Source organism: Megalobrama amblycephala, linkage group LG9, assembly GCF_018812025.1.
Source record: "Megalobrama amblycephala isolate DHTTF-2021 linkage group LG9, ASM1881202v1, whole genome shotgun sequence".
NCBI lineage: Eukaryota > Metazoa > Chordata > Actinopteri > Cypriniformes > Xenocyprididae > Megalobrama > Megalobrama amblycephala.
This window is the reverse complement of record NC_063052.1, coordinates 26569173-26581967: the sequence shown is the minus strand read 5'-3', so window position 1 is coordinate 26581967 and position 12795 is coordinate 26569173.

Sequence of the window (12795 nt, the reverse complement as noted above, 5' to 3'; positions counted from 1 at the left end):
TTCTATGTACTGTCAAAGACTTCAAGAATGGAAGATGAAGAACAAGAAGAACCCTAATGCATACAATAGTAACAATAATAATAATTATAAATGTTATTTGTCCATCCGCTCTGATAATATATCCTGTATCCATGTGTACACCGATGTCTATCAATATTCCTATAGGTCTGTTTCACTAATTTAATTTCCTACCTATTCGAACCATGTTTTGAGACATTATAAAACTACAAATATTGTAGTATTATACAAGAAAGATTTGATTAACCATGATGTGAAGGCAAGCAAATGTAGACATATACCTAATCAACAATCTTAACTGTATTAATTTAGTGGTAACTGATTAAATACAATAACAAAAAAGATCTCAATCTGACTTTAACAGTGATTTCCAGCTTGTTTATCATTACATATAAATAGTAGAAAAGGAAAGCTGCTTTCAAGATAGATCAAATTCTCTGAAAGCCTCGTGAAGAGTGTCCTGAGGAAAACAGAGAATGACATTGTGACTGGAAAAGAGCACACATGAACAGTGGCAGTAAACAAGCTCTGTGTCACAGGTCAGTTGTTCAATAGTTTTATCGATTGAACAGACAATCAGCTGTTTTGGGGCCAATGCCCAAGTGTAACCACTCAAACATTAAAGCACATGTCTGTATGCAGTTTGATTTCCTGTTTAACTCAATCACCGAAGACAAAGTAATTGAGAAAAACACCCCAGTAATCTCACTTGTATCTCCTCTTTGCCTATATAGTCTGCAACCAAAAATCAGAAATGTCAGTATGAACTCCACAATTTTGCATCATTCTTCTGAAACCAAATGATCTGAGCTATTTGTAATCCACATTAACACTTTTTGGGGTGTTTACATAACACTGTTTTCAGCTAAAACCAGAAACATTTTGCTGTTCATTTACATGGCAACTGTATTTTGAGGGCATGAGAATTGAAAATGATTGTGTATGATTGTGATGGTTGTGTAAACAACAATGTGAATTTGTTAAAACAGTGTGTATTAGGTGTTTAGTCTATAGCCGCGTAGTGATTCTATACAAAGTGTCATCGCCAACTGGCATGGCATGAATAATACAGATCCGTGTGAACTGGGATTGTTGTGAAGGAATGGATTCTGGAATCCAAGTTATTAATCAACATTTATCTTTCTGTTAAATTATTTGAATGACTTTTTCAACATATGTTAAAGCATTTCTTTTCCTTTTCAAACACTAGAAAATAAGTATTGAATATTTGTATAATTAAGTAGTGAATATTGTCTGTACCTCTGACTGAGAGAAAAGTACATGTTATCAGTATGTTTTGGGAAAGTTTCCTGCTCAGAGCAGAGCTCAGATCAACTTCAGCCTTGACGAAGTTGTGAAACGTGTATCTGTGTATGTGCGCTAAGTGTTCTGTGCAGGTCCTTTGTACTGGACAACTGGCATTCTGCTTGAGACCAGCAGATGCCATGTCATGAACCCAAAAAGACATCCAGTACCTAAATCCAGAGTACCCCCGTCAGCATCCTGACGAATGGAGATATGCTTCTGACTATCTGTCCATGCGTGGAAGATTACTAAATTTGTCTATTTTTCTTAGCCAATCAGAATCATTCAACCTGAAGTAATGACGTAGTTAGTTGACTCTGTTAGAGTATAATTGTTGTGAAAATGAGAATGTATGCAGAGCGGCCTATGACCTCCTTGTGAGACTTGAAGCTGGCTTCTGCTGATGAAACTGCAAACTATTCTTCATTAAATTTTTCTTCAATTTATTATTTTTTTTTAAACTTTGACTCCGGGTCTTTATTCAACATTACTGGTTTCAAGGGTCCTAAACTGTTTATCTCCAACAGTTGTCATCTGTACGCAAAACTTTTCCATTTTCAGTACATTGTTGTCGTGTAAATGTGCCCTTATATACTCTTACCGTATCTCAACAATTGTCTTTTTTGTCTAATAAAAAAGACCAAGTTGATACTTCAGTGAAACACAAGTGAGGATTCCATGAACTATGAAAGAGCAACTAATGTTCCTCTGAGTTGACGAACGGCGTCATTAGTAACATCTGCAGTCGTGCTAGTCATACTCGCTCAGTTGTGGGCTGAGATGTCATGTGACATTCAGTCTTCTCAAAGATTTTCATTCATTCATTTTCTAAAAGGGCTTCAAGGCAAATGTGTCAAGCCTCATAACAAATTACCTAATGTCACAGTTCAGGTCAATTGAAGAACATGGTGTATAAACTCATCATAAAAACACCAAACTGAAGTATACAATTTCAGATATAGTGCATTATTCATTCACAACAACTCGATAGCCTATGTGATAAACATGGCAGCATATCGTTTCAATGCATATTTTACCATGATTTAACTAGTCCATATATTTTCAGTTTTTTCATTTGGATTATATTGTCTGCTGTTTGCACACTCTTTTTACTAAAACGATTATCATAGAAATTTATTCAAGGTCCTAAGTCTTACCTCTGTCAAAATGCTTCTTCTATTAGACTTTTCCCATCTTTAGTTGCAGACAGTCTTTCTAACCCCAAAGCTAACAAGGAATCAGAGGTTTTCACTGGGTAATTTATCATCCTGTGCTCATGAAGGCAGGCAGTAGATTGATGCTCTGTGTCTAGTAAAGCAATCCTTAAATGTCACTCTAACAGCCTCTTGGAAGTTGGAAACAGAAAAAAAAAAAAAATGTTTACTCAAATGATATGCTGATAATACAATTTGCAATTAAATATTTTCTATAAAATAGACATTTGAATTAATGTTACATTTGCATCCTATGATTTTAACTTGGCTTCCTGTGTTCCATCACCAGAATGATAAACATATAGCAAATTTGAGGATACCAGGATGTGATTAATGGCCACCTTAAGCTTGTTTCAAACCATTTATATAAGTATACAACAGGCTCGCGGTGTGATTTCATGCTAAAAGTGCTTCTGCTTTGTAACAGAGAATTTCCTTTAATAACATAAATTATAAACTTCGAGTGAAAATAAGAATTGCTATAAACTTGATCATCATGAAGTCTAATTTACATGAGGAAAGGGATCACATTTACATCATCAACATCAACAATAACTGTTCAAATCATCTGGCATCAGTCAGAATAATGGACTAGAATGTGCTTACTAGAATGTGCTTTTTGTGTGGCTGTCATTACATTTTTTTTTTTTTTTTTTTTTTTTTTTTTTTTTCAAGCAGTGGCTGGATAGTTTTATGTTGCTTCATAATAGCTTATATTGCAAAAGATTGTTTTGATTTATAGTGAATTTTTAGTTCCCTTTCATGGGAACATCGACGCTGCGTAAGCGCTTTGGGAACGCCTCTGCGTGTTACGTCTTGAAGCACTCGTGAAATCGAACCAATAGTGTGACGGGACGTCAGAGCGGGTGACGTCACGGACCAGGAAACTATAAAGCACCCTTGAGAACAAAGAACGCCAGCTTCTGAAGTCTTCAGCAGCGCTCTGTGTTATCGTGTGTCTTATTTGGTGTTGTCTGTCCCTTTATATCTACACAGCAAACAAAATATCTCTTCGTCCGAGGACAAGAGTATTTTAGTTCACCAAAGCACATATAATATATACATATATATATATTGTGAGACACAAATGGCGATTTTCAAGCAAGCAACAGTTTGTTAAGTGTGTTCATCCCTGCCCTCGCTTCATCACGGGCGGGGATACACACGAGATGTGCATTGCTTGTTTGGGAGTGGAGCATGCACAGGCAGCTCTCGAGGGAGCTGTCTGTGTACATTGTGAAAAACTGACGCTCCGTACACTCCGCTCACGCCGCGCGTTCTTTGACAAGAATAAAGAGGGCGCCGCGGCGAGTGTTCCCCAGGGTTCGGGTCCCGCTGCTGCCGAGGCACAGCGGCGGCTTCAGTCCTGGGGTTCACAGATGGATCTGGCAGAGGGGCTAGAGACGGGTCCTGCCCTATCTCAGCCTTCACCCGCCAGACCCAGTGTCTCTCCCCTGGCTGCGGAAGCACGCGCTGCGGTTTCTTCCCCCAGGGTAGAGGCACCTGCACCGGCGCTTCACTTATCCAGCTCCGAGGAGATGGATGTAGCGAGCGTCGGGGCTGGAGAGGAGGACCCGCCATCCTCATCTCAAGCTCATGAGGAGCTTTTAGATGTTGTCACTCGGGCGGTGGCAAAGTTAAAAATAGAATGGCCAGAAGAAAGATCAGAAGCGCAAACAAAAAGCAAACTGGATGAGCGCTTTCTCCTCGCCCGATCACAGCCTCAGCCCCGGGGATTGCCGCACAAGCCAGCACAATTTCGTGTTTACAACCCACAAACCACTCTATATAGTAATATAGTAGGAGGTAAACAGCACGGTTATGGGACGATGCCTCAGGTCGAGGAGACGCTCGCGAGCTATCTCTCGCCTGAGACAGCATCGTCCCTAAAATCCCCGACTTTGCCCACCAGACCCTTGCATACAACATCAGCGCTGGTGGGCAGGGCTTATGCCTCAGCAGGTCAGGCGGCCGCATGTCTCCACACTATGGCCATCCTCCAGGCATATCAAGCCGACTTGCTGGGGGAGATAGACGAGAGTGGCGAGGCGACTTTTGACGCTATTCAAGAGCTCAGGAAGGCTACCGACTTATCTCTCCGGGCCACCAAGGAGACGGCAAAATCAATAGGCCGCTCTATGGCAGCCCTGGTGGCCACGGAGAGACATTTATGGCTCAACTTATCAGATATAAAAGAGCGAGATAAGTCTGTGCTTCTAGATGCACCTGTGTCTCCCCTGGGCCTCTTCGGCGACTCGGTTACATCTGTCGTCGAGAGGTTCCAGGAGGCAAAAAGACAGTCGGCGGCCTTCCAAAAGTTCCTCCCTCGCCGCTCTGCCGAGGATGCTGAGCGGGAGCAGCCTCGGCCGTCTACAAGCTCCTCGACTGCGCATAGAGCGCAACAGAAACAAAGTGTTGCCACCCGTGCTCCCCCGCAAAGATCTTGGGGACCGGGGAGGGCAACGCAAGCGAAGCCTTCCAAGGGTAAGACAGATCTGCGGACTGTCATTATCGCGAGGAAGGCTTCGAAGAAGTCCTGATGTCAGGGGTTCAGGACTTCTGAGGGCAGCCCCCTCCGGAGAGGGTCTTGTAAAATTAAAATCTATAATACTAACCCTCTTCAGCGCCCTCATGGGGCCGTTCTGCCAACCCCGCCGTCTCGTGCGTTACGGGCGCAGCGGTCCCCACCGACCCTCTGAGGAGGGCCGGTCAGCGCTTGATTCGACTTCTCCCTGCCGGTGCGCCGCTCCAGGGCATCGAGCCAAGTGCTCAAAAAACACCAGAGACCAGCCTCGAGAGGTTGGTTCCCTTAGTAGAATTTCTGGAAGAATGGAAACGTCTTCCCAATATTTCTCAGTGGGTACTGCAGATGATAGAAAAGGGTTACAAAATACAATTCAGGTCTCGCCCGCCCCAGTTCAACGGGGTCCTCCCTACAGTGGTGGACCCCCAGCAGTCTCTGGTTATGGAACAAGAAGTTATGACACTTTTGCAAAAAGGAGCTATAGAGAGGGTTCCTCCTCCCGGCAAACAGTCAGGGTTTTACAGCCGCTACTTCATAGTTCTGAAGAAGGATGGAGGGTTGCGTCCTATTCTAGATTTACGCATGTTAAATCGCTCAGTACAAAAGCTCAAGTTCAAGATGCTTACACTCAGACAGATCACCACACAGATCAGGTCCGAGGACTGGTTCGTGACAATAGATCTGAAAGACGCGTACTTTCATGTGTCAATCCATCCTTCACATTGGAAGTTCCTCAGGTTCGCTTTCAGGGTCGAAGCTTACCAATACAAGGTTCTTCCGTTCGGCCTATCTCTTTCACCCCGCACCTTCACAAAGTGCGTGGATGCGGCTCTGGCTCCGCTGAGACTCCAGGGCATCCGCGTGCTGAATTATATTGACGACTGGTTGATTCTGGCTCAATCAGAGCAACAGGCAGTTCAACATCGAGATGTAGTTCTGTCACACATGAGAAGGTTAGGGTTGAGACTCAATACCAAGAAGAGTGTGCTTCTTCCAGCTCAAACTACCAGCTATCTAGGGGTAGTTTGGAATTCCACGACGATGCAGGCACATCTGTCTCCTGCCCGGGTGAATTCTATTCTCTCAACCATGAAAGGGGTGATGTTAGGCCAGTCACTCACTGTAAAACAGTTTCAGAAACTGTTAGGTCTGATGGCAGCCGCTTCCAACGTGATACCTTTTGGTCTGCTGCACATGAGACCGTTACAGTGGTGGCTCAGAACCAGGGGGTTTTCTCCGAGGGGAAATCCTTTTCGCACAATCAAGGTCACGCGGCGATGCCTTCGCGCCTTGGCAGTGTGGAAGAAACCCTGGTTTCTGTCCCAAGGTCCTGTGTTGGGGGCTCCTTGTCGTCGCAAAATGCTAACGATGGATGCGTCTCTCACAGGCTGGGGGGCGATCATGAGTGGTCGCTCAGCTCAGGGTCTTTGGGGGACCATCATCGTTCTTGGCATATAAATCAGCTGGAGATGATGGCGGTATTTCGAGCACTCAAATACTTCCTCCCAGACCTAAGGGGCCATCACGTGTTAGTTCGTACAGACAACATGTCGGTGGTCTCCTATATCAACCATCAGGGGGGTCTGAGGTCTCGTCAGCTGTGCAAATTATCACATCAGATCCTCCTATGGTCCCAGGGGAAATTTCTCTCTCTGAGAGCAGCTTATATCCCGGGACATCAAAATGTGGGGGCTGGATGCTATGGTACAGACGTGGCCGAGGCTGCGTCTGTACGCATTTCCCCCGATCGCTCTGCTCCCCGGAGTTCTGGAGAGGGTTCGACAGGACGGGATCCGTCTAATATTGGTAGCCCCGTTCTGGCCGACCCGGATATGGTTCACGGATCTAGTATCCCTCTTAGAAGGCTCCCCCATGGAGATTCCGATCAGGCAGGACCTTCTGTCTCAAGCGGGCGGCTCAATAGTTCACCCCCGCCCGGAGATATGGGAACTGTGGGCCTGGCCCCTGAGGGGGCCGAGCTCGTAGAATCCGGTCTCTCAACCGAGGTTGTAGAGACCATTCTCCACTCCAGAGCTCCATCCACGAGAAAACTTTATGCGTATAAGTGGAAGCTGTTTGCTACTTGGTGTAGCCGACTACAGGTGGATCCGTTCCACTCCTCCATCAGTCATGTACTGCAATTACTCCAAGAAAAATTCTCGGATGGTTTAACCCCTTCTACATTGAAGGTATATATTGCAGCGATTTCTGCTTATCACGCTAAAATAGAAGGCGTTTCTGTGGGTAGAAACCCTTTAGTCATACGTTTTCTCCGTGGTACTCAGAGGCTGAGGCCCGTGGTACGCACAAAAACTACGTCCTGGGACCTAGCCATTGTGTTGGAAGGGTTAGCTGCGGCTCCCTTTGAACCTTTGGAAGAAGTGTCTGAGAAGTTTCTCACTTTGAAAACCATATTTCTTCTGGCCATAACATCTCTCAAAAGAATTGGAGATTTACAAGCACTATCCGTTGCTCCTTCATGTCTAGACTTTGCACCTGGAATGGTCAAAGCTTTTCTGCATCCTAGACCTGGGTATATTCCCAAGGTCCCTACAAGTGTCCCGGGGCCGATTGTGCTGCAGGCCTTTTGTCCTACACCTTTTGCAAATGCGGATCAGGAAAAACTAAATCTGCTCTGCCCAGTGAGGGCTTTAGACGCTTACGTCCACAGAGCTGCCCTGTGGCGAAAATCTGAACAATTATTTGTATGTTACGGATCTCCTAACAAAGGAGGTCCGGCGTCCAAGCAGAGAATGAGTAAGTGAGTGGTCGAGGCCATCTCGCTTGCCTATGAGTCCTCCGGGCAGCCTTCTCCGTTGGCTGTCCGGGCACATTCCACCAGGGGTATGGCTGCCTCAAAGGCTTTGATGTCGGGGGTTCCCCTCAATGACATATGTGAGGCTGCTGGGTGGTTGTCTCAGCATACCTTTATTAGGTTCTATAACCTTGATTTGGGCTCCACTCCAGGGTCCTCAGTACTGTCGTCCTGAAAGATAACAGACATGCATCTGGTCTTATGGCCTAGTTGGGATAGCGTTCCCAAAGCGCTTACGCAGCGTCGATGTTCCCATGAAAGGGAACGTCTCGGGTTACGTCTGTAACCCTGGTTCCCTGAATAAGGGAACGAGACGCTGCGTAGCTTAGCCATACTCCCAGCACGCCTGTGAGCGTCTGCTTCATCCCTATTTCAGAAGCTGGCGTTCTTTGTTCTCAAGGGTGCTTTATAGTTTCCTGGTCCGTGACGTCACCCGCTCTGACGTCCCGTCACACTATTGGTTCGATTTCACGAGTGCTTCAAGACGTAACACGCAGAGGCGTTCCCAAAGCGCTTACGCAGCGTCTCGTTCCCTTATTCGGGGAACCAGGGTTACAGACGTAACCCGAGACATTTTCTGCTGTGTTCAGTGCAAGAGCACAGCTCAGTGCCGAAACTCCACTGACACACACTTCTGCTACACAGCAGTGTGCTGCAACCTCTTAAGATGGGTTTGCCCCACAAACGCAAGACAAGCAATGAGTTTGAATGCAGTCTTTACTCTGTGCATGATTTAGCTGCATGAAAATTAATTTTCTCTACACTTAAAATGCTTTTTTTACTATACTGATCAGTTGTTTTCAAACAGCTCGGGTCCACCAAGGGGCTTCAGCAAGTCCAAAGGGTCGCAAGATGCCTTATGAATTAATTATTTAAGATGTTACATAATAATCTATATTAGTCTAGAACCAGTGGTGTCTAATTGGAACAGTATTGATAGCTGAAAGAATAAACCTTGTGGGATTTGAACCAAAAGTCTTTCAGTTACCAGTCTAGATCTTTAACGACTAAACTACCCATAACAAATTACATATACAATTATAATTAAACATACAGCATATTTTTTTGTCAAGGCCAAATGTACATTTCAAAAATAACATCTGTGAATTTCCATAGTAGAGCATCAATATTAACTCTTTCCACGCCATTGACGGAAATTTCCGGCAATCCATGTTTGCCCTGTTATACAGTAGGGGGCACCATTACACATCTTCTGAAAGAGTACAGAATCTTCGGCTCAAAACAGGCAAAGAAGCAGCAGAAACAAGCGATAAAAGCATTGCTTTTGCACATTGACTTTCTCAGTGTTTTGTTTAAAATGTGTCTTTTTTATGAAACCTACCCACATTCAAGTGTTGATAAAAAAAAGAATTCTTGAAACTGGAATAAACTTTTTTGTTTGTTTGGGCTCTGTTCTTTCTTTTTATATATTTTATATATTATATATTATATATATATATATATATATATATATAATACTGTGCATCTAAAACTAGTAAAGATGCACATCTCAAATAACAATAATGATGCAAAGCATGAAAAAATAAATTAATAATAATTTAATTTGATAATAATAAAATAAAACCTTTTTTTTTTTTGCACTGAGGGAGTGGGTTTTGAATTCTTAAACTTGCAGTATGCTTTTAATATAGGTTATATGTTTCTGGTCTAATTGTGAACAATCATCAGTTCATTAAATGATTGACTGACATCACCTAGGCCTATTTGTTTCACTCCAAATTACATAATATTACAGAAGTAAAATAGTTAGCAAATTGCAAAGTGCTTCATGTTGACTTCATTATTGTTTTCAAACAGCTTTTTCTCTGGTGATCTGGTGATGTATTCATGAGCTCTGATGTTGGCCCATGGCATTACAGCAGCAGATTCACAGAGAAAAAAAAAAGTTAAAACAAAAAAAAAAAAGAGCACAACAAACACTGGCCTGGCAGAACACCAACACATTGAAAGCAGAGAGCAGGCATTTGACTCCACAGTAAGAGTGTCATCTGCTGAGGTGGCGCTTGACAGGAATAGATAACTGACTTTTGCCCAGAGTGCAACAATGCTCAGATCCCGCTTGGATGTCAAGTTTGATCACACATCAAACATCTCTACTCTAAATGCCATTCATCAGTGTCAGTCTTTTCTGTTGTTCCTTATGTCTTCTTCCCAGTCTTGACCTAGATGATCCTTAGTAGAGTCAGGCTGTGTGTGAGGAAACCGTCCACTTTAAAGCATAAGTATAGTATGATGGATATGAGATCACAGCACTGACCGCAGCTGTCTGAGAATTAAACAGCATGAATTGGGACTCAGAATTAGAGCGAGACAATAGAAATCTCTGAGGACACATTAATTTCATTGACAGATCTTGAAAGAAGTGATAATATTAGTAATGAGAATTGTTTCCAAGGGGGGAGAAAAAAGATCATAAGCTGTTCACCTTCTTGCTGTTCCAAACTGGTATGATTTTTTTTTTTTTTCTGTAGAACAGGAATGCCATATGTGGATTTTTGTAAATGGTATTTAGGTAATTCATTCAGTCCATGTTTTTATTTATTTATTTATTTTTTTACAACACATTACAATAAGGTTCATTAGTTAAACGTTAATTAATGTATTAACTAACCATGAGCCATACATTTGTTACTGTATTTACTAATCTTCTTTGGCATTAGTTAATGAAAATACAGCTGTTCATTGTTTGTTCATGTTAGTTCACAGTGCATTAACTAATGTTAACAGGATTTTAATAATGTATTAGTAAATGATAAAATTAACATTAACAAAGATTAATAAATGCTGTATAAGTGCAGTTCATTATTAGTTCATGTTAACTAATGTAGTTAACTAATGTTAACTAATTAACCTTAATGTTCAGGCTAAATCAGGCTGCCTTTCCACTGTCGTGTCAGTAGCCCCGCAGTACTACCCTAAAACACGGCCTTAACACGTCCCATAGAACAATGTCACACAACCCCCCCATTTCACCAGCATGGGACTAGCTGACTGAAAACTAAATCTTTTCTTAAAGATGTAAGATTCCAGCATCAATGTTTGCATTTACGATATAAAACGATATAAATGATATAATCATTTACAATATAAAAATGTTACAGTTACAGTAACTCACCATGTTATTCCCTTGCCCCTTATGTGATCTTGTCATGTGCTTACTTTGCGTCATCCGTTTTGTTCTGATTGGTTCATTGTTTGAATGCTTTCAGGTTATGTAATTAGTCCCTGTGTTAATAGTGTGTATACAGCCTGCATGTTTCCATTGTGCCTTGTCTACAGCTTTGTTTGTGTGACCTGCTGTTGGTGAGTTCCTGTTCATGGTTTTGTTCAAGCCAAGTCATCATCTGATTTTGTTTATTTTGTATTTGTTTGACACTTTTGTAATAAAACTGCTAATGGGTTCTCAATTTTAACTCACCTTCAATGAACTTCGTTAAAGTATTGTTGTTGAGATCTCTTCTAAAACTTTAAAGAAGACCACTGTGGGAGTGTTACAGTGTTCTGTCAAGGAGAAACATTTGAGATGTTAAAGAGATCTCATTTTTTTGTTTTTTTCTTTCTTAAAGGATAAGTTCACTTTCAAATTAAAATTTCCTTATAATTTACTCACCCCCATTTCATCCAAGATGTTCATGTCTTTCTTTCTTCAGTCGAAAAGAAATTAAGGTTTTTGATGAAAATTTTCCAGGATTTTTCTCCATATAGTGGACTTTAATGGAGCCCAAATGGTTGAAGGTCAAAATTACAGTTTCAGTGCAGCTTTGAAATGTTCTACACGATCCCAGACAAGGAATAAGGGTCTTATCTAGATAAACCATCGCTCATTTTCTTAAAAAAAAAAAAAAAAATTATGTAAGTTTTAACAATAAATGCTCATCTTGAACTAGCTCTCTTCTTCTCTATTAGAATTTCGGCAGTGTAGACACTGCTAAGTGTATTACTGCCCTCCACAGGTTAAAGTTTGAAATAATTATTACATACTTGCACTAGCATATTGTATATGACAATTTAGTTCAAACTTAGCAGTGTCTACACTGCTGGAATTCAAATAGAGAAGAAGAAGCGAGCTAGTTCAAAATGAGCATTTATGGTTAAAACGTTTAAAATTTGTATTTTTTTTTTTTTTAGAAAATGAGCGATGGTTTCTCTAGATAAGACCCTTATTTCTTGTCTGGGATCGCTGTAAACTGTAATTTTGACCTTCTGCTGTTTAGGCTCCATTAAAGTATACTATATGGAGAAAAATCCTGAAATGTTTTCATCAAAAACCTTAATTTCTTTTTGACTGAAGAAAGAAAGACATTAATTTAAGTTATTAGGAGTTTATTGAGTCAAAGTCATAGTTAATAGTTAATAGTGAGAATTGGACCCTAATCTAAAGTGTGACCGAATTCATAAATCTGTTTTATCATCAAGTATTATCGCTTAGAAAAGTAATTGCACACCTCTCTTACAAATACACATTGAAGTTTAATACTACTACTAAGGGTTATGTGTTTGTAACAGTGAATTTGAGCAATAGTAACAGTACTGTTTCCCTTAGTAAACTCCACTAATTGAGGTTTTATCAGGCTATTGCTTCTTTACAATGGTAGCCCCATTAATTGGTCCCAGACATTGATGAGATGAGCAGGCTAATTACACATACCACACTTTTAATTAATTTAATCTCCAGGCTCTTCATGAGGGCACTGGTTTGTCAGATATTTCTGAGTATTTCATAATATCATATAATTTATAAATGGAAGGTGGAGAGGGTACCCTAGTGAAAAAAAAGTATACTAAGTATACTTGCAGCAAGACTAATTATTAGTATATTTCAAGTGTGTTAATGATTAGTTCATTTAAAGTGTGCTATTTTGAAACAACTTATTTTGTACTAAGTATATTTAAGTTGA